Source organism: Ricinus communis, chromosome 5 (assembly GCF_019578655.1).
Source record: "Ricinus communis isolate WT05 ecotype wild-type chromosome 5, ASM1957865v1, whole genome shotgun sequence".
Classification (NCBI taxonomy): Eukaryota; Viridiplantae; Streptophyta; class Magnoliopsida; order Malpighiales; family Euphorbiaceae; genus Ricinus; species Ricinus communis.
This window is the reverse complement of record NC_063260.1, coordinates 19,159,757-19,183,538: the sequence shown is the minus strand read 5'-3', so window position 1 is coordinate 19,183,538 and position 23,782 is coordinate 19,159,757. Positions and strand designations below refer to the sequence as shown.

At 29.2% G+C, this 23,782-nt stretch overlaps 1 protein-coding gene, 1 long non-coding RNA gene and 1 pseudogene across 2 annotated transcripts in view; 2 read left to right on the top strand and 1 right to left on the bottom strand.

Moving 5' to 3' along the window:
• Positions 1 to 23,782, top strand: part of LOC107262535 (FGGY carbohydrate kinase domain-containing protein-like) — a 103,205-nt gene that overhangs the window by 31,264 nt on the left and 48,159 nt on the right. The gene's annotated exons all lie outside the window — the stretch shown is intronic.
• On the bottom strand, positions 2,299 to 10,605 carry LOC125370116. Its single transcript, XR_007215975.1, has 2 exons — positions 10,530 to 10,605; positions 2,299 to 2,354 (listed from the first exon to the last, which is right to left on the bottom strand). It is a non-coding gene; the product is annotated as an uncharacterized LOC125370116 (long non-coding RNA).
• Positions 12,463 to 15,812, top strand: LOC8261562 (annotated as a pseudogene).

Below are 23,782 nucleotides of genomic sequence, written 5' to 3'. Positions count from 1 at the left end.
GCGCTTGAAGGTTGGAGCTCGAAGAATATAAGGTTTGCGTCGGCACAAGTTAAGTTGAAGAACTGATGATTAGTTAGAAGCTAATATTTGAAAAGTTAAGTTATTTATTCTTTAGCTAAATATAACTTTTTAATTTCCTTATTATGTTCACTATCTCAATTTCTATTTCTAAGGTTAGTAGCTCTACCTCATCTCTAAATAATTTCATGATAGTGTTAGTAGCTAATCTTTAATTTTATTAAGTTGGATGGTGGAGTCACTCCAAAAGTCATGTTGGGTTTTTTTAATATTTTTATTTTAATAACTTTTTTTGTTTGATGTTTGAATTGAATTGTTTGAAATATAGTGTGATGATTGTTAATTAGAAATAGAAAATTTATAAACTCTAAGTTGTGAAGGTTGGAGCTCGAAGAACATAAAGTTTGCGTCGGCACAAGTTAAGTTGAAAAACTTATGATCAGTTAGAAGCTGATACTTGAAAGGTTAAGTTCTTTATTCTTTAGCTAAATATGATTTTTCAATTTTCTTATTTTGTTTACTATTTCAATATCTATTTCTATGGTTAGTACCTCTACCTCGTCTTTAAATAATTCCATGTTAGGCTTAGTAGCTAATTTTTAATTTTATTAAGTTGCATTGTGGTGTTTGATGTTTGAATAACTTCTTTTGTTTGATGTTTGAATTGAATTTTTATAATATAGTGTGATGATTGTTAATTAGAAATAGAAATTTTATAAACTCTAATTTGTTAAAATGTTATGTGCTTGAAGGTTGGAGCTCGAAGAACATAAGGTTTGCGTCGGCACAAGTTAAGTTGAAAAACTTATGATCAGTTAGAAGCTGATACTTGAAAGGTTAAGTTCTTTATTCTTTATATAAATATGACTTTTTAATTTTCTTATTTTGTTTACTATTTCAATTTCTATTTCTAAGGATAGTACCTCTACCTCGTCTTTAAATAATTCCATGATAGGCTTAGTAGCTAATTTTGAATTTTATTAAGTTGCTTGCTAATGTTCCTTCAAAAGTCATGTTCGGTTATTTTCCTTCATTTGTTTGCTAATTAGAAATTGAAAATTTATAAACTCTAATTTGTGGAAAATGGCATGCGCTTGAAGGTTGGAGCTAGAAGAACATAAGGTTTACGTCGGCACAAGTTAAGTTGAAGAACTAATGATTAGTTAGAAGCCGATACTTGAAAAGTTGAGTTATTTATTCTTTAGCTAAATATTACTTTTTAATTTCCTTATTATGTTCACTATCTCAATATCTATTTCTAAGGTTAGTAGCTCTACCTAATCTCTTAATAATTTCATGATAGGGTTAGTAGCTAATCTTTAATTTTATTAAGTTGCATGGTGGAGTCAATCCAAAAGTCATGTTGGGTTTTTTTAATATTTTTATTTGAATAACTTCTTTTGTTTGATGTTTGAACTGAATTGTTTGTAATATAGTGTGATGATTGTTAATTAGAAATAGAAAATTTATAAACTCTAAGTTGTGAAGGTTGGAGCTCGAAGAACATAAAGTTTGCGTCGGCACAAGTTAAGTTGAAAAACTTATGATCAGTTAGAAGCTGATACTTGAAAGGTTAAGTTCTTTATTCTTTAGCTAAATATGATTTTTCAATTTTCTTATTTTGTTTACTATTTCAATATCTATTTCTAAGGTTAGTACCTCTACCTCGTCTTTAAATAATTCCATGTTAGGCTTAGTAGCTAATTTTTAATTTTATTAAGTTGCATTGTGGTGTTTGATGTTTGAATAACTTCTTTTGTTTGATGTTTGAATTGAATTTTTGTAATATAGTGTGATGATTGTTAATTAGAAATAGAAAATTTATAAACTCTAATTTGTTAAAATGTTATGTGCTTGAAGGTTGGAGCTCGAAGAGCATAAGGTTTGCGTCGGCATAAGTTAAGTTGAAAAACTTATGATCAGTTAGAAGCTGATACTTGAAAGGTTAAGTTCTTTATTCTTTAGATAAATATGACTTTTTAATTTCCTTATTTTGTTTACTATTTCATGATAGGGTTAGTAGCTAATTTTTAATTTTATTAAGTTGCATGGTGGTGTTCTTTCAAAAGTTACGTTGAGTTATTTTACTTCTTTTCTTTACTAATTAGAAATAGAAAATTTATAAACTCTAATTTTTTAAAAATGGCATGCGCTTGAAGGTTGGAGCTCCAAGAATATAATGTTTGCGTCGGCATAAGTTAAGTTGAAAAAGTTATGATCAGTTAGAAGCTGATACTCTAAAGGTTAAATTCTTTATTCTTTAGCTAAATATGACTTTTTAATTTTCTTATTTTATTTACTATTTCAATATCTATTTCTAAGGTTAGTACCTCTACCTCGTCTTTAAATAATTCGGACAAAATAAGATGATAAGGATAAACAAAGTGATGGACAAGAATCTTTTTCTTTTTGAAAAATGGACAAAACAAGAAGACAAAGTAAGATGATAAAGATGGACAAAGTGGCGGATAAGAATCTTTTTCTTTTTGACAAAGTAGCTTAATTATTTATCTTTGTTGTCTTTTGTAATAATATCACGGACTCAAGTTTGTTTGAAGTCCGAATAGTATCCTACTCCTTACTATAAATAGATGTAAATTAGTTGAGGGAAGACACGCTTGAACTATCTTCCCTACTAGCTTTGTAAAATTCTCTCTTTAATAAAACTTTATATTACTTACATCTTCTCTTTATTTTACTTCTTCTTTAAACTCTTTAAACTCTTTTCTTCTACTATTTCTCTATTATTCGATCCTGCTCCGCACATGGTATCAGAGCCTAGTCATTAAACTCGTAATATTGTTTAAGGTAGCGTTGGTCAGCCCGGTTTTCCGTTGGTCAGCCCGTCTTCCCAATTATCGGTCAGGGTGGTCCCGGTAGTTGGTCCCACTATCCTAAACATTATTTACCTGTTTATTGTCTTTGGTTATGGCATCATTGTTTCGTAGTTTCAGTAGTAGAGAAATGGTTTCTTCTTCTTCTTCTACTCCTAAATTAAATTCTGAGGAATTTACTGTTTAAGAGTCTAATATTCCAGAAATAGAAAATCAGTTATATAATTGGTCTATCCCTAAACAAAACATTAATAGTATTTATCGTATTAGAACTTTTGATTTTGCACAAAATTATTCTATTAAACAAATTCAACAAACTATTGCTTTAAATAAATCACATGAAAATTTACATTTACTTTCATCATCTACATTACATGAACATATTAAAAAGAAATTTAAATTTTTGCATATAGGCATGGTTCAAATTGATGTTAAACCTTTATTTAGAATTGGTTTAGACATATCCATTTTTCTTTGTTTAATAAATGCACGACATTTGAATTTTTCAAATTCACTTTTGGCAATGGCTGAATCAAATTTAGCAAATGGTCCTGTTTATTTTAACTGTTCTCCAAATTTTTTAATTTCATTATTTGACTTAAATAAGACACTTTAATTTTAACTGTTAAAACTAAAACCATGAATTTCGCTGAAAATTCCAGATCTATAGCTGTCATTTATAGAATTTACTATAAAGTAATGACAACAACTATAGATCCAAGAGTTAAACATTTTTTAACAAGAAATGAAACAATTTTATTTGAAGCCAATCCTTTACATTCTAAAATACAATTACCCAAAAGACTAAATTGGAATGAGTTATCTCAAGCTGGAACTTGGGATTTGTAAGAAATTAATAAACCACAATCTATTGAAAATAATTCTAGAATTTCACAAATTTTAGAACAATCTAATGGTTCTGTTCAAATAAGTTTTTCACCTACTTTTTTACCTTCCTCTAGACTTTCTACTTTTGAAAATTCTAGACCTTCTACACACACAAAACACGTTTTTCAAATTTCGAACACAAATTTACAAGGAGTTGATTTTGACAATAGGATTCCACAACCTTTTTACACTAATTCTGTTAACATAGATCAAGATAAAAATTCTGATGAACCTGTTTTGTTACCTTCAAGATCAACTATGGAAAATTTTTCAACTTTAAATATGATTTCTACTCCTTTTGAAATAGATAAACCTTTTTTACGATCCGACTATTATCATATACGAAATCGTGAAAAAAATTTATGGTTTCAAAACTATTTTTCAAGGGGGGAGAGAGACACTATTCAAGAAAAAATTTTATGAATATTTAAATTCTGTTAAAATTAATGTTCTGTTTTTTATCTGGTTTGAAATTTATTGTAACAATAATAATATAGATTTTCCTTTTAAAAATCTCTTTACAAATGATAGAGTTTCTAAAACGTGGAATACAACTGTAGGAAACAAACAAATAATCTCTGTTCATCCACCTTTAGAAGAAGTTAAAATAACTGTTCATAATCAAGAAATAATTGCTTCACCCTTTAAAAAGATAAGCTCTGAAAATGACGATAAACCTCCTTTATTAAAAGATATAAGAAACGTCCAAAATCAAAATAATTATACAAACCAAATTCTTTTTACAATTGCTTCACAACTTGACAGGATAGAGACATTTAACATAAATAATCAACAAACACCTAGGCCAGGTGGTATACCTATGAAACCTAATTTTCAGCCTCACGAGATTCCTGAACAACAACTAATTAAATTAAATGATAAAGATGAAATTTTAAATCAAATAAATTTAAAATTATCTAATCTGTCTTTAAAAGATAAACCTTCTGTAAGCATGCTTAATTCTGAAAAATCTAAACAAAATGAAAACTTTGAAATTAAAGATTTAGAAAGTCAATTTGTTAATGATACTCTTGAAATAAACAAAATATACAATAAAAGAGGATACGACAAACCAAGAACTAGACACTATTATCCTAGACCTACTCCTCCAGATGTTTTGTTTGAAGAAAGAGTTAATTTTACTCAAGCAAAATATGATGGAGATTCTGTTTATGAGTGGAACTTAGATGGTCTGTCAGAATATCAAATTTTAAATATGTTACAAGAAATGACCATGGCTTGTACTTCGTACAGAGCCAGATCTGTAAATAACACTGATAAAAAAATTGCTCAAATGTTAATTTCTGGGTTTACTGGTCAATTAAAAGGTTGGTGGGATAATTACACCTCACTAGAAGATAAATCAAGGATTTTAAATGCTAGAAAAATAGTCATTAAAACTGAAAATCAAACATCTATTCAAACTGAGGAAGAAGATGCTGTGGCAACTTTACTATTCGCTATTACAAAATGTTTTGTTCGTGAACCTAATCAATATCAAATTCGATCTTCTAAAATTCTTTCAAATTTAATTTGTCCTAAACTTCAAGATTTTCGCTAGTACAAAGATGTCTTTTTAACTAAAGTTTTTTCTCGAACTGATTGCAATCATAGTTTTTGGAAAGAAAGATTTATTGCTGGTTTACCTAAATTATTTGCTGAAAAGGTTAGAACAAGAATTAGAGATTTTTATGGGAATGTTATTCCTTATGATACTTTAACTTATGGAGAAATTATTAATTTTATTAATAATGAAGGCTTAGCTTTGTGTACTGATTTGAAATTAAAAGCTAAAATTAAAACTGAGTTTTTACAATCTAAAAAAGAATTAGGAGATTTCTGTTCCCAATACGGTTATGAACGTATTCAAGCTCCTTCTTTAAAAACCAAAAAATATTTGAAAAGAAAATCTTCTAATAAAAATTATAGAAGAAATACTTCGAATTTTCAAAAACCTTCTTCATCCAAAAACATTCCTCAAAATAAAAATAGAAATAAAAATAAAAAGAAAAGTCCTCCTGTTTGTTATAAGTGTGGACGTGTTGGTCATTTTAAATCCCAGTGTAGAATGAAAGAAAAAATCAATAAGTTAGATATCTCTGACAAACTTAAAAATCAAATGCTTAACCTTCTACTATTTGATACAGATCCTGAAAATTCTGATTTAAGTGATTTTGAAGAAAATGATTTAAATGTTTTAAGTGATACATCTTCTAATACTGATTTTGAAACTTGTGAGGGTCCTGAAATTTGTACAGGTCCTTGTTGTAATTCAACTTTAAATATTTTATCAAAAGAAACTCTTTTAGATCTTTTTGAATTAATTGACAAAATAAATGATCCTACAGATAGAGAAAAATATTTTTTAAAATTGAGAGATATTGTTTTGCATAACGAAAACTAAAAATCTGAACCCGTTCCTTATAACTTAAAAGAAATTTTTCAAAGATTTGAACCAAAATCTTCTAGAAATTTTACACCAAATATTCAAGATTTACAAGAGGAAATTAAAAATATAAAACAAGAAATCAATGATTTGAAAAATAAAAATTTAGATTTCAAAGAAAGAATCTTAAAATTGGAACTAAATGGGAAAAATAAAGAAATTGCTGAGTCTACTGAAAATACTAATGATTCACATGTTAATAAATTTTTAGCACATATTACCAGAGTAAATTTTCATAAATGGTTTATTTTTGTTAGAATTCTTATAAATGATTTTAAAATAGAGACAATTGCTTTAGTTGATTCTGGAGCTGATCAAAATTGTATTCAAGAAGGAATTGTACCTACACAGTTTTTTGAAAAAACAACTGAAAAATTACATACTGCTGATGGTTTAAAAATGCAAATAAATTATAAGCTTTCCAAAGTTAAAATCTGTAATGATGGATTATGTTTTTACACTTCTTTTATCTTGATTAAAAATCTTTCAGCTACTGTTATTCTTGGAACTCAATTTTTAGCTTTGCTTTATCCTTTTTCAGTGGACACTCACGGTATCAAGACTAGATTATTAGAAAAAAAATTTGTTTTAAATTTATTTTCTCTGAACAAGAAAAAGATATAAATATTTTAAAGAAAAATTGCATTTTTAATGATCATATTAATCAAAAGAAAAAATAAATTGCTTTTTTAAATAAAGAGATTTTATCTTTAAAAATGAAAAAAATTAGACATTGATGTAACAAAAGCTAAAATAAAAAATATTAAAAATCTTTTTGCTAATGACTTATGTGCACCTGTTCCAAATGCTTTTTGGAATAGGAAGAAACATGTTATCTCTTTACCTTATGTTAAAGATTTTTCTGAAGATAACATACCAACAAAATCACATGCTATACATATGAATACAGAACTTGAAAATCATTGTAGAAAAGAAATTGATGAATTATAGCAAAAATGATTAATTCGTAATTCTAGTTCTCCTTGGAGCTGCTCTGCTTTCTATATTTATAATGCAGCTGAAAGAGAACGAGGTGTACCTAGACTTGTCATAAATTATAAACCTTTAAATAAAGTTTTGGAATGGATTAGATACCCTATACTTAATAAAAGAGACTTATTGAAAAAACTTTACAATTCAAAAATTTATTCCAAATTTGACATGAAGTCTGGTTTTTGGCAAATTCAAATTGATGAAAAAGATCGTTACAAAACTGGTTTCAATGTCCCTTTTGGTCATTATGAATGAAATGTCATGCCATTTGGATTAAAAAATGCACCTTCAGAATTTCAAAGAATTATGAATGACATTTTTCATGATCATCAATCATTTACCATTGTTTACATTGATGATATTTTAGTTTTTTCAAATTCATTAGCACAATATTTTTCTCATTTACATAAATTTTATAATATAATTAAACAAAATGGTTTAGTTGTTTCTGCACCTAAAATGAAATTATGTCAAACAAAAAGTAGATTTCTTTGACATGAAATTTTTGAAAATAATGTTTTACCAATTTCAAGAGTTTTAGAATTTACTTCTAAATTTCCTAATGAAATTAAAGACAAAAATCAACTTCAAAAATTTTTGGGATGTCTTAATTATGTGTCTGATTTTTTCAAGGATATTAGAATTCTCTGTAAACCTTTATTCAATCGTTTTAGAAAAAATCCAAAACCCTGGACACAAGAACATACTCGAGTTGTACAAACCATTAAACAAAAAATTCATCATTTACCCTGTCTGTCTATTCCTCATCCAGATGCCTTTCTCATAGTAGAAACAGATGCCTCTGATTTAGGTTTTGGGGGTATTCTTAAACAAAAGTTACCTGGTCAAAATACAGAGTCCTTAGTCAGATTCCACTCTGGAGCATGGAATGAAACCCAATCCAAATATTCTACTATTAAAAAAGAACTTTTATCAATTGTTTTATGTATTACAAAATTTGAAGATGATTTAGTTGGAAAACATTTTTTACTACGTATTGAATGTAGTGCTGCTAAAAATATTTTGGAAAAAGATGTTAAAAATTTTGTTTCAAAACAAGTTTTTGCCAGATGGCATTTAGGAATATTTGATTTTGATATTGAATATGTAAAAGGCTCTTCAAATTCTTTACCTGATTTTTTAACAAGAGAATTTCTACAGGGAAAGAAATCAAGCTAATCTCTATGGGCACTCCCATAAAGAAGAAATTATCGCCAGCCGATTTTGCGGCTAACAAGTCTGGACATTCTTCATCATTGGTTTCTACAAACAGGTTTGAAATTCTTGACAAAACTCTTTTACCTTCTACCCCTACAAAACCTTCAAACTTTTTACAAGCCGTTACCAAACCCGGTTCTTCTAAACCAGAACCACCTAAATACTTTACAAAACCACAACAACAAATTGTTACCATTCTTGAAAATGAAATATTCAATGGGAATTTAGAAAATCCCAATTATCAGCAAATATTCCAACATATTTTCCCTTCTGGACAATTCTTTATTCCTGAAAACTCCTACAAATTAAAAAAATTCTATGAACTTATCGTTTTAGATACCAACTCAATAGAAATTGAACATTCCTTTGACCGAGATATGCCCGAAAAAATTTCTTATTCAAAATGTAGAATTTTGAAAGTCCTTACTTTAACAGATTGGAACCAAAACCCATATACTGCAAAGAAATTTTCTGTTACCTTTACACCTCCTTGTTACAATTACTTTGACTACCAAAAGGCCTGGTACAATACTTTTTACCTTCGAAAATGGAATCACTCTTGGTTCTTTATGTTTCACAAAACCAATTCAAAAAATTTTTCAAACTGGTTTTCAGATTGGTGGACATATTTTGGACTTTGCCCAGAAATCCTACCTGCTAAGATTATGGAAGGATTCACTATTTTTAAAGAAAAGTTACCTATTCTTAAGCATGACAAATTAATCATTTTTTCTGAAACCTTTAACCTACCTTGGATATTCTCCTGGCAATTCAAGGTAAAACCTTTTAAACCCTCTCCTAATGTAAATTCTATTGCCTGCCTAACCCGAGAATATAGTGTCAAATGGTGGACCAATTGTAAGGATATTCAAGCCAATAAAGAAACTGTTCTGAAACATTTCTCTAGAAAGAATCCTATGATATCACGGACAAGTCAATCTATGGGACAATTCAACTTTTTATCAGACAAAAGCAAAATTTTAGCAAAATTATCTAGAAATACTACAAAGAAAGAGTTTAAAGCAGCTCTGAAACAAGCATTATCACAAGTCTCTGGAGACAGTGATGATGAAGGCTCTGGAAGCACTGGTGGACCTAATTACACTCCTCAAAATGAAGATGATTGTTATGGACTTGATAATTATGATATTCTTTTTGACTAAATGGACAACAATCTTTTCCTTTTCACAAGTGGAAGAAGACGGACAAAATAAGATGATAAGGATGAACAAAGTGATGGACAAAAATCTTTTTCTTTTTGAAAAATGGACAAAACAAGAAGACAAAATAAGATGATAAAGATGGACAAAGTGGCGGACAAGAATCTTTTTCTTTTTGACAAGTTAAGTTATTTATTCTTTAGCTAAATATAACTTTTTAATTTCCTTATTATGTTCACTATCTCAATGTCTATTTTTAAGGTTAGTAGCTCTACCTCATCTCTAAATAATTTCATGATAGGGTTAGTAGCTAATCTTTAATTTTATTAAGTTGCATGGTGGAGTTACTCCAAAAGTCATGCTGGGTTTTTTTAATATTTTTGTTTGAATAACTTCTTTTATTTGATGTTTGAATTGAATTTTTGTAATATAGTGTGATGATTGTTAATTAGAAATAGAAAATTTATAAACTCTAATTTGTTAAAATGTTATGTTCTTGAAGGTTGGAGCTAGAAGAACATAAGGTTTGCGTCGGCATAAGTTAAGTTGAAAAACTTATGATCAGTTAGAAGCTGATACTTGAAAGGTTAAGTTCTTTATTATTTAGATAAATATGAGTTTTTAATTTTCTTATTTTATTTACTATTTCATGATAGGGTTAGTAGCTAATTTTTAATTTTATTAAGTTGCATGGTGGTGTTCCTTCAAAAGTCATGTTGGGTTATTTTACTTCTTTTGTTTGCTAATTAGAAATAGAAAATACTCTATTTTTTTAAAAATGGCATGCGCTTGAAGGTTGGAGCTCCAAGAACATAAGGTTTGCGTCGGCACAAGTTAAGTTGAAAAACTTATGATCAGTTAGAAGCTGATACTTGAAAGGTTAAATTCTTTATTTTTTAGCTAAATATGACTTTTTAATTTTCTTATTTTGTTTACTATTTCAATATCTATTTCTAAGGTTAGTACCTCTACCTCGTCTTTAAATAATTCCATGATAGGGTTAGTAGCTAATTTTTAATTTTATTAAGTTGCATGGTGGTGTTCCTTCAAAAGTCATGTTGGGTTTTTTTTAATATTTTTGTTTGAATAACTTCTTTTGTTTGATGTTTGAACTGAATTATTTGTAATATAGTGTGATGATTGTTAATTAGAAATAGAAAATTTATAAACTCTAATTTGTTAAAATGTTATGTGCTTGAAGGTTGGAGCTCGAAGAACATAAGGTTTGCGTAGGCACAAGTTAAGTTGAAGAACTGATGATTAGTTAGAAGCTGATACTTGAAAAGTTAAGTTATTTATTCTTTTGTTAAATATAACTTTTTTATTTCCTTATTATGTTCACTATCTCAATTTCTATTTCTAAAGTTTGTACCTCTACCTCATCTCTAAAGAATGTCATGATAGGGTTAGTAGCTAATCTTTAATTTTATTAAGTTGCATGGTGGAGTCACCCCAAAAGTCATGTTGGGTTCTTTTAGTATTTTTGTTTGAATGACTTCTTTTGTTTGATGTTTGAATTGAATTGTTTGTAATATAGTGTGATTATTATTAATTAAAAAATAGAAAATTTATAAACTCTAACTTGTTAAAATATTATGTGCTTGAAGCTTGGAGCTCGAAGAACATAAGGTTTCCGTCGGCACAAGTTAAGTTGAAAAACTTATGATCAGTTAGAAGCTGATACTTGAAAGGTCAAGTTCTTTATTCTTTAGCTAAATATGACTTTTTAATTTTCTTATTTTGTTTAATATATAAAATTTATATTTCTAAGGTTAGTACCTCTACCTTATCTTTAAATAATTCCATGATAGGGTTAGTAGATAATTTTTAATTTTATTAAGTTGCATGGTGGAGTTCCTTCAAAAGTCATGTTGGGTTATTTTACTTCTTTTGTTTGATTTTTGAATTGAATTCTTTGCAATGTAGTCTGATGATTGTTAGTTAGAAATAAAAAATTTATAAACTCTAATTTGTTAAAAATGGCATGCGCTTGAAGGTTGGAGCTCGAAGAACATAAGGTTTGCGTCGGCATAAGTTAAGTTGAAAAACTGATGATTAGTTAGAAGCTAATACTTGAAAAGTTAAGTCATTTATTCTTGAGCTAAATATAACTCTTTAATTTTCTTACTTTGTTTAATATTTCAATTTCAATTTCTAAGTTTAGTACCTTTACCTCATCTCTAAATAATTCGATAATAAAGTTAGTAGCTAATCTTTAATTTTATTAAGTTGCATGGTAGAGTTACTTCAAAAGTCATGTTGGGTTATTTTAATTTTTTTGTTTGAATGACTTATTTTGTTTGTATGTTTGAATTGAATTGTTTGTAATATAGTATGATGATTGTATAATTACAAATAGAATATAGGTTTCCCATTTACCAAATGTGAGGAATTTTAAGCTAGCCATTCACAATAGGAGACTTCCAAAATAACCAAAAGTATTAGAAGGGCTTAAAGAAGATTTCCATAAGCTGTTACACACTATTTAGATAAGCGCTTGATTGGAATACTGAGTAATTTATTTTGTGTTAAACTAAGTACTAGATATTAGAAGAAATGCTATTAAAACAATTGATACCAGTGTTTATGATGATGACATATAGTATAATTATGGCTTATTTAAAAGAATTTGGTTGATAAATCTTTACCCTTTTAGGAGGGTGAGTGGGAAAGCAATAACCGAGGTATTTCCAGGAAGAACGTCTTTGATGTTTGATTATAGAATCATGGTTTTATTGGAATATCTAATTCTCTAGTACTCTGACGGCCATAGATAGCATTTTAGTATGCATTCTGTCATTGAGTAATTATACAAGCTAAGGCCCTGTGATTATGTTTTTTATTAGGAGTAGAATTATCGAACATAAATATCAATAGTGCCTGGAGGTATTTTTGTGGCATACGGATGGGTCTCTTTCATGTAATTCTTGGATTTTTTAGCTATTGATTGCTTGATTCTATGACAATATGGATAATAAGCTCATTATATCTATGCGGTTTTAACTAGTCATTCTTTAAATGACTAGTGAAGCTAGTGAAAATGACGAAATGGAGTCTTTTTATTTGTGATCAGTCATTAATAATATAGCATATGTTTCCCTTTTGATTATTCTGACTAATAATCGCCTATTCTTTGGCATTTCTTTTATTGATTGCTATCGAACATGTGTTTTTCTTAGCAGTGATTTCTTGGCAGTTTAGGCTGGGCTTGAAGGTTGCCTCTGGATGTTGTGAGGCCATACGCATTCGCAAGGTGAAGACAGAAGCTTTTACTGTCAAAGATCACAGAGGAGAATGTCAGTTCATTCCTTGCCTTTTATTTCTTTTTTGTTTATATTTTCTATGGAATATGTGAAATTAATATTCTATTCCATTGACAATATACAAGAAACACTACCCACCTGCATTAAATGATGATGTATGGAGATTGGAGAAAATTGGCAAGGATGGATCCTTTCATAAGAAGCTAAATAATCAATGAATATTCACAGTTGAAGAATTCTTAAGACTTCTGGTCAGGGATGCTCAAAGATTACGAAATGAAAGTGGGGGTTTGGGTTTTTGATTCAGTATGTTCCTGCCATATTCATATATTCTGATTTGCCTTTATTTGAATGTAGATACTGGGGTCTAGCATTTCAAACAAAATGTGGGATGCTCTTGTAGAGCATGCAAAGACTTGTGGCCTCAGTGGAAAGCTTTATGTTTATTATCCTGAAGATTCCAGGGACGTTGGTGTTATTTTTAATAATATATATGAACTAAATGGCCTTATCTCTGCGGAACAATATTGTTCAACTAGTTCTGTTTCTGATGATCAAAAGGTTAGTCTTGCATTCTTCTACATATGTATATTTTGAATAGTCTTTTATTATTTTATCCTTCTTAGGTGTTTTAATGTCTCAGCACTCTATGGTTTTTGTTTTGCATGGTTTTACTGTGAACAATTTGAATCACATACAAACTTGGGAGTGAGTAAAATTGTGCTGAATTTGTGTTTCATCTGTTAAATCATAGAACGACCTAATTGATCTGTTTGAGTTTTTTGCAATATGCGCCATCATTTTTCTACGCATACAAATGTTTGCTGCTCGTTTAATTTGACACTATTTCTATGATTTTTATTTTCCTTTCTTTTCTTCCCCTTTTTCAGGCTCAACTCTAAATGTCAAATTATAAACTTAAGTGATCTTAAGCTATTATCTGTAACACTACTTGTATATTGCAAGAATGAATGTGTCAGTTTCTTCATGGTAGTTGTTTATTGTTTTCTTTATGGTGAGTATAGACTGATGTGTGACATTTTCTGTGTGAATCTTGATGTACTAATTATATGTTTTATTCCCTATTGAAGTATGATAATTAGATAAAATGTACACTTGTAGTTCCAGTATTAGAGTTTTTATGGATCTTTTAAATATCACGGAACATATAGAAGCATTTTACATGTATAACTACATGTTGGAAAAAATATTATATGGTTTGAGAATCTTATATATTAGTTTCTTGAATTTATGGATATCCACTGGCTGTTTGTTATAAAAGTGAGTTTTAAAGACCTTCTAGAGCTGTGTCCTCTCAGTGATATTAGCAATAGCAGTGATATCCATGGGTCTTTCGTTTCAGATTTATTTTAATTACTCATATTACAGCATGTTGCAGAAACATAAACTATTGCTTGTGCTGGGCATTGCTTTGAGTCTACGATCTCAATGATGAGACTATATCTGATGCAATGTACTCATTTTGCATGGTCTTTGAAACTAAATCTTTGTCCAAAGGAGCTTACTTAATTTTTAACTAACAAACTCGGTTGGTCCTGCTTAATTTTCTTCTCTTAGACATGATTTTACTCATTAAAATTTGTTTTGTAGGTATATATAGATACGTTGGTTAAGAAAAGCATATGACAGTTGGAATGAGGTTATAGAGTATGATGGCAAGTCTCTTCTGAACTTTAAGCAAAGTAAGAGGTCAAACACTTACCGAGATGAACCTCAGATAGGCCAAATAGGTTACCCTAATGCTTCAGACCATCAAATGCAATTGTCGAGGTTACCAGCTTCAATTACTACTGAGCAGGCTTCTGTGCATTCAGGCCTCCAAGTTGGAGGTAAGTCCTTATAGATATTCAGTAAGTAGTTAATAGGGGTATATTAATTTTAAAATTCTCATCTTATTTGGGTTTTCTTGTCTTGTGTCAGGGAATAATGATAGTATGGGAGCAGGATTCTCGGCCCAATCCCAGCTTGTGAATCCAAATTCAAGTACCTAGTTTGACAGCACCTCATTCACAATACATGAACTTTTGATCAGCAACCCTCACCATGCTCAAGGGATGAGAAATGATAATAGTGTTGGTCTAGCTCTTGGTACTCCTCAGTCATATCTAGCTCAGGGTTTCAAGCTCTTAGCTCTTACATGCAGCCATCTGGTCTCAATCCTTTTGATGACTGGACCAACAACCGGGACAAGGGAGTTGATGAACACTTTACTGAGGAAGAGATTCGCATCCGAAGTCATGAGATGCTTGAGAATGAAGATATGCAACACTTGCTTTGACTCTTTACCATGGGGGGGCATTGCCGCTGTAAATATACCTGAAGGTGGATTCTCATTCCCACCTTATATAGCAGCATCACCAATGCCAAACTATGACGAGAATGGCGTGCGTCCTAATAAAGTTGTTGTTGGCTGGCTGAAGATCAAGGCGGCAATAAGATGGGGGTTCTTTATTAGGAAGAAAGCAGCTGAAAGGCAAGAACAACTTGTTGAATTGGATGATGAATAGTAGTTGGAGGTTGTTGTTGTCAAAAGACTATTTGCAGCATCAAAAAAGGTAGGTGAAGATGCCAAATGCCTTTCCTAGGCCAACAATATATTTTTGGAGGTCTCGGGACTGCATTAAATTGTTTGTTTTGAAAGTCTCAAAAGACCTCTTGGTGTTTATGGGCATTTAAGTATCAGAGAAATCTCTTCTTGTACAGCTGTACAGTATAGTGTTCCTTCCTTTAGCTACTTTTTCTTAGAACTTAGCAAGAAGCTTCTCTCTAATTACTTTTATCATCGTTGGGGTGTATTTATAATAATCTGTTTGAAAGATTTTTAAGGGGTGAATTTGTCTTTCAGTTGATGGCTCCTCTCATTCTTGTTGACTGATTAGGAAAACCTTTTTCTAATCATTGGAGTGTATTTATAATAATTACTTCCCATTTTTTTGTATCAATCAGCATTTGCTATAAATTGTTTGTACCATTAATGGTTTGAGTTGCCTTTGTTTCTTTTGTTTTTGGATGAGCATACTTCTTTCAGATCACTTTGCCCCTGGTTGCATTTGGGTTTGGTGTGCTAAATTATCAATTTTTGTTTTCCAAGAGAAAAAAAAAAAAAATTTCTTGCAGCTCTTGATCATCCTTTTGACTCTGCATTTAGAGACTCACCATTATCTTATACTACAATTGCAACATTTATTTTTTGTGCTGATCAGGTAGCACAGTGAAGTGATTGCAATATATATCTTCCCAATCCATTTTTTGATTTCTAATTTTCTTATAACTTTATTTTTATTTCTTAAAACTTTTTTAAAATCGATTTTTAGAAATTGCAAAAAAAGAATAAGAAAAGAAAGAGAATCAGAATCCCTACTTAGAAAAGTTATATCAAAACAATTTTCGAGCTAAGAGGTTTAGAAAGAATTATCCATCGGTCTGTGCTTATATTTTAATATTTTTATTTTTGAATTAATAGAGTATCTATTATTTTTTGGTCTATTTTTATTGGTATGACAATCAAAAGTGGATCTTTCTAGGATAAAAGTTATTATTAAATTGCCATTGCCATTGTACGGAATTAATTAAGAATATTTCATTTCTGATAATTAAATAGTTCGTACAAATTATAGATATGTGAATAATTTAAAATAAAAATAAAAATAGAAATACTAATATAAAAAATTAAAATATTAATATCAATTAGATAAAACTTTAATATCAACGAAATAATTTATTCAAAATTTAGTGTCTAAGTCTAACATAGAGAAATTCTATACAAATCATGAAAATCAAAATAAGCTTTATTTATTTTTATCTTTTTTGTGTAAAAGAGTGTTTCCTTATTCATATAAATGTCCACAAGCTTATTTTGTTCTTAAGAACTGATAAGTATTAATTAAATCACATACAAATACTTTTTGATTTAGACCATAACTTAAGCGTATTTATTAATTAAATTATGTATTACTCTTCCTGCTTATTTTAAAGTATATATAGGGCATCATAAATGATAAAGCCACACATGTTTTGTTAATGCTAGATTATAAAATAAGAAATATATAAAAGATATTCATTAATAAGAAAATATGAGATAATTTTTTTTTTTTGTTTTCTCACAATTATCTAGCTGTCTTGAAAGACCTAATCATATTGAAAATTGACTTTTATTATTCATACGCCTGAAATTAATATTCTAAAATTAATAGGATGAAATTCTTTAATATAAAAGCCCTACATTGCATATGTACCGCATTTTTTGGAAAGAGCCATTAAGATAGACCTGACTTAAGAGATCTAATAGAGCAAAGAAGCAGGCACATGACAGGTGGCATCATCTAAAGATAATAATACTACCGGCCAATAGAAAAGCTACAACACAAGAAGGAAGCAAACAATAAGAGTAAAGAAAATGAATGGACCAATAGGGTAAAAGAGACCTTAAAACTCTAATTGCTTTATATATAAAGACCATGATGGATAAGGTAGAATACGAAGTTACTCATTTTAACTCTAATCTTATTATTTCTCTTTCTCTTTCTCTATCTGACTTGATAGTTGGAGTGGGTCAGTTAATCTTTCTTTGATGCTCCTATCTCATTGATCATTCTCTTGTAGGATCAAGCTAGAAAAAATCTCAATTATGAATTATCAAATATAAAGTCATAATGAAACATGCTAACTAATAATAAACAAAATAATATATACATAAATTAGAAGACTTTATAATTTAATTTATATGAGTAAAATAAATAATTATAAAACAATAAAAAATGTATGTCGTTAATCTAATTTATAGTAAATGTTCCACATGTTAAAATATTTTTTTGAAACAATTTTTTTTTAAAGTAAAAAATGCATATATAGATTAACATAAATTATGGGCTGTTTTTGTAGCCTACGTATCTTTTTAGAAGAATTAAAAAATATTTTCTTACGAATTTTTTTGTCAAAATTTTTGCTTTCTTATAATTGGCTATAGATTTTCTTTATTATTTTTCAAGAAAATAGCGAGTGATGTGAATCTCTTATTTATGAGTATTTGAAAAACTAAGTTTATTTGAATAAATCTTTGTTACATGTATTAATTGGAAAAAAATTGTGAGTTTCTGATTTGTTGATTTATAGTAAAAAAAGAAAAAAAAATAATTACAACTGATATTTAAAACATGCACCTAAGGTGTTTGATGAATCTTCTGAATGAGTTTTATTTTGCTCTTATTGATGGTTTTACTGGTTGTGATGCCAATGGATTTGATATTATACTCAAAATAGTATACATATACTCTCTCTTTATATATATATATGAATAAATACCAAAATATCTATATAATACTATTTTGATATGCTAGAAATTTTTATATATATTGTGCATATATTATTATCTCTTTTTTTTTCTATGTTTAGAAATACATAGTGAAGAATAAGTGAGAGGAGAATAAAATTTATAGAATGATCAAAGGAAGAATAAGTGGATCATTATACAACTAGCAAAGAAATGAAATGACATGAGATATTAATTCAAAATTTGTTGACATGAGACAAAAATACCAAAATACAAAAAAATGATTTCTGATTTAAAAAAAAAACTGAAAGAACTGTTTTAAGATGGTGTCTTACTTTACATTAAAAGCTAATGCATGTTTTGATCTAAGCCTAATGTATGATTTAAAAAAAAAAAACTGAAAAGGCTCTTTTACTTTAAAAGATTGATTTTTACTTTATATTAAATGCTAGACACAAATAAAAAACATTAAAAATGAAAAAATATAACAAAAATATCAAAATGCAAAGAAATAATTTTTGATTTAAAATAAAAAGAACTAAAAAGACTTTTTTAAAGATGGTTGTTTTATCTTATATTAAAAGCTAATGCATGTGTTGATTTAAACCAAATTCTGACTAAAAAAAAAAAAAAACTGAAATGGCTCTCTTACTTTGAATAATAGATTTTTTTACTTTGCACTAAACGGGGGATAGAAATAGGGAGCATAAAAAGCAAAAAATATAATAGAAATACCAAAATACAAAGAAATAATTTCTTATTTAAAAAAAAAAACTAGAAGGACTCTTTTAAGGTGGTTGTTTTACTTCACATTAAAAGCTAATGCATTTATTCCCTTAAATCTAATATCTGATTTGAAAAAAAAAATCGAAATAGCTCTTTTACTTTGAAAGATAAATATTTTACTTTACATTAAACGCTAGATACAAATAGAAAGTATAAGAAATTAAAAAATATAATAGAAATACCATAATATACAATAAATAAAAAACTTTAAACAATTGAGTGATGCCACTTTAAACCCCTACTTATTGCTACAAATACTGTTTACCCTTAGATAGATTAGCATTAAACATTAGATCCAACTATATTACTTCAGTAAGTAGAAAGAAACCTTCTTCGCATAATGCATAAGTTGTAGACAATTTCTCAATACCTAACAACAAAATCCAAATTGACTCATAAAAAATGTAGCAGACACCAAAAGAGATCTAGTATCCTTGACAGTGATAACAATATTTCAATAGACACTTATCTTCCCACATTTCAAGAACAAATGAATTCAACTTAACACACAAAAATGTAATTAAACACTCAAAATAGTTCAATATAACACTACTCAACAATCAAACTTTGCACAACCAATTATAACAATTTATAGAAAAGTATACTTATTCTGCTTTTTGTTTTTGGAAGAAGGAGGTGAAAAGAGATGTTAGGGCAGCATATTCCATCACTATTGCTCGTATTGTGCAATTTAGCTTGGAACCATGGGAACTAGGAATCAAATAAGAACCTCATCCAGGAAATTTATATTTTTCATATTAAAAAGAAAAAGAATATATAGAGAAGCTATCGCTTCCATTTCTAGCCAATTGAGGAAGTTTCAAACCAATTTACTTTTGAATAGATATGTCAAATATTTTGATGTCAACTGTTGTACCATGAGAAGCAGATCTTACAACAAATTAATGGCCCAAGGTATCATCGGAATATAAGATTTCAATTTTCACTAAAAAAATGAACATGCTAATAGTAGTAAACAGAATATTACTTTGCCAATGATGTGATCTTCCCTCTTTTTTCTCCCATTTATATTGGAGACAAAGTACATAGTTTTCACTTTTTTAGTTATTGTGAAAATCAGCAGACAAAAGTTCACTTCTAGCCAAAACTTTTGGTTCTTAGAAAAGAAATCAATTAATATGGATATTAGAACTGTGGCATATGGTGGTCAACAGTCAACTATATTATGTAGATGATGGATGACTACCTGCAAGAAAGAAACAAAAATTAAAAATATAATTTCCACATACCTCCCTAAACATTCTTCGCTCCGAAATGATATTAAGGTTTATGCCGGGATCTTTGAACCATTTAATGGATTTGGCTGCTGCTAAGACATAGAGTGCTGAGACATTAAAACACCTATGAAGGATAAAATAATAAAAGACTATTCAAAATATACATATGTAGAAGAATGCAAGACTAACCTTTTGATCATCAGAAACAGAACTAGTTGAACAATATTGTTCTGCAGAGATAAGGCCATTTAGTTCATATATATTATTAAAAATAACACCAACGTCCCTGGAATCTTCAGGATAATAAACATAAAGCTTTCCACTGAGGCCACAAGTCTTTGCATGCTCTACAAGAGCATCCCACATTTTGTTTGAAATGCTAGACCCTAGTATCTACATTCAAATAAAGGCAAATCAGAATATATGAATATGGCAGGAACATACTGAATCAAAAACCCAAACCCCCACTTTCATTTCGTAATCTTTGAGCATCCCTGACCAGAAGTCTTAAGAATTCTTCAACTGTGAATATTCATTGATTATTTAGCTTCTTATGAAAGGATCCATCCTTGCCAATTTTCTCCAATCTCCATACATTATCATTTAATGCAGGTGGGTAGTGTTTTTTGTATACTGTCAATGGAATAGAATATTAATTTCACATATTCCATAGAAAATATAAACAAAAAAGAAATAAAAGGCAATGAATGAACTGACATTCTCCTCTGTGATCTTTGACAGTAAAAGCTTCTGTCTTCACCTCGTGAATGCGTATGGCCTCACAACATCCAGAGGCAACCTTCAAAGCCAGCCTAAACTGCCAAGAAATCACTGCTAAGAAAAACACATGTTCGATAGCAATCAATAAAGGAAATGCTAAAGAATAGGCGATTATTAGTTAGAATAATCAAAAGGGAAACATATGTTATGTTATTAATGATTGATCACAAATAAAAAGACTCCATTTCATTATTTTCACTAACTTCAAGAACATTTAAAGAATGACTAGTTAAAACTGCATAGACATAATGAGCTTATTATCCATATTGTCATAGAATCAAACAATCAACAGCTAAAAAATAATGAAAGAGACCCATCCGTATGCCACAAAAATACCTCTAGGCACTACTGATATTTGTGTTCGGTAATTCTACTCCTAATAAACAACATAATCACAGGGCCTTAGCTTGTATAATTACTCAATGACAAAATGCATACTAAAATACAAGTAGGTGCGGCCAGACGGGCTATCTATGGCCGTCAGAGTACTAGAGACTTAGATATTCCAATAAAACCATGATTCTATAATCAAATATCAGAAACGTTCTTTCTGGAAATACCTCGGTTATTGCTTTCTCACTCACCCTCCTAAAAAGGTCAAGATTTATCAACCAAATTCTTTTAAGTAAGCCATAATTATACTATATGTCATCATCATAAGCACTGGTACCAATTGTATAGCATTTCTTCTAATATCTAGTACTTAGTTTAACACAAAAAAAAATTACTCAGTATTCCAATCAAGCGCTTATCTAAACAGTGTGTAACAACCTATGGAAATCTTCTTTAAGCCCTTCTAATACTTTTGGTTATTTTGGAAGTCTCCTGTTGTGAATGGCTAGCTTAAAATTCCTCACATTCGGTAAATAGGAAACCTATATTCATGCTTTTGCAGGTAATTAAAATATCCTACCCTGTAAATAATTATAGTTTTGTAGATTGCACCACTTTAGTGAACTTCCATTTTTTTCAGTTCATTGAGCATAAGCCACAAGAAGGGGAGTAGCCTATCACCCTTCCTAGTCCCTACCACATCTGAATTCAACTACAGCTCTCCTTATCCATAAAGAAACCAGAGGCCCAAGGTACAATCCGTAAGGATATCCTTAACCTAGAAAAATAACGCATAGGAATTGCTGTCTTACAATCATAAGGATATCCTTAATCAGAAATATCTTTTTTTTTTATGAGAAAAATAAAGCTTCTTTTGACTTTCATGATTTGTATGCATTTTCTCTATATTAGATTTAGACACCAAATTTTGAATAAATTATTTCGTTGATAAATTTTTAAAATTCTTATCTAATTGATATTAATATTTTAATTTTTTATACTAGTATTTCTATTTTTATTTTTATTTTAAAATTCTTACATATCTATAAGTTGTACGATCTATTTAATTATCAAAAATGAAATATTTTTAATTAATTCCGAACAACGTCAACGTCAATCTACTAATAACTTTGATCCTAGAAAGATCCACTTTCAGAAGTCATACCAATAAAAATAGACCAAAAAATAATAGATACTCTATATTGATTTAAAATAAAAATATTAAAATATAAGCACAAACCGATGGACAATTTCCCCCAAACCTCTAACCCCGAAAACTGTTTTGATACAACTTTTCTAAGTAGGGATTCTGATTCTCTTTCTTTTTCTTTTTCTCTTTTTGCAATTTCTAAAACTTGATTTTAAAAAACTTTTAAGAAATAAAAATAAAGTCAGAAGAAAATTAAAAGAAAAATCAGAAGATGGATTGGGAAGACAAATATTACAACCACTTCACTGGTGCTACCTGATCAGCACAAAAAATATATATTGCAATTGTAGTCTAAGATGATGGTGGGCCTTTAAATGCAGAGTCAAAAGGATGATAAAGAGCTGCAAGAAATTTCCCTTTTTTTCTCTTGGAAAACAAAAAATGATAATTCAGCACACCAAACTCAAATGCAGCCAGGGGCAAAGTGATCAGAAAGAAGCACGCTCATCCAAAAACCAAAGAAACAAAAGCAACTCAAACCATTAATGGTACAAATAACTTATAGCAAATACTGACTGATACAAAACCCACTCAGTTCTTCCAACAATGAAACTCAACACTAATCTTCCTGGTATGAACTATCCAAAATTCAGTTTGAGGTTCCATGAACTATTCAAGCTAACAATTCAAAATTGAAAGACTTTCCTCGCATATTCACAATAATTAATAACTAGTGAACATTGAGATTTCATTCATACATTATATCAAACTAGGAAAAGACATAATGAGGGAGAATTGCAGTAGAGGTAATTGCAATTAAATACACATATATCAACAATTTATGGTACAATAGTTGAACCAGATAAGCAACAATATAGCTATAGCAGGGGCAAGAATATCCATTGTTAACCAATTCCCAATCTTTTTCTTAATCTAAATGTTGGATCAGCACATAAACCAACCGTCTTATTCTTAACTCGTCTCTACACATGAACATCACACGGTGGCATAAATGGAAATTCACATACAAAGGCTATTCATTAATCAAAATAATGTACACTAATTTTAAAATTACGGAAAAAAATTTTAAGACGTAAATAGTAAAAAGAGTGAAGATAAGTGCCAATAATATCTGTATGTTCTTGGAAAAACAGAGGGTTTTTTCACAGGCCACCACATGCAAGCAACATGTCAATTTGCCAGGAATAAAGAAATAAAAGAAAGAATAGAAAGTGTTAAAACAAATTACATTTTGTGATATAGTCATCATTCCATTAACTAAGAAACACATAACTGAAAAGATAAACTATTACAATATAAAAGAAATCTCTTAATAACACTAGTCAACTAAAAATATGAGGTCCAGTTATATATTTATACATAAT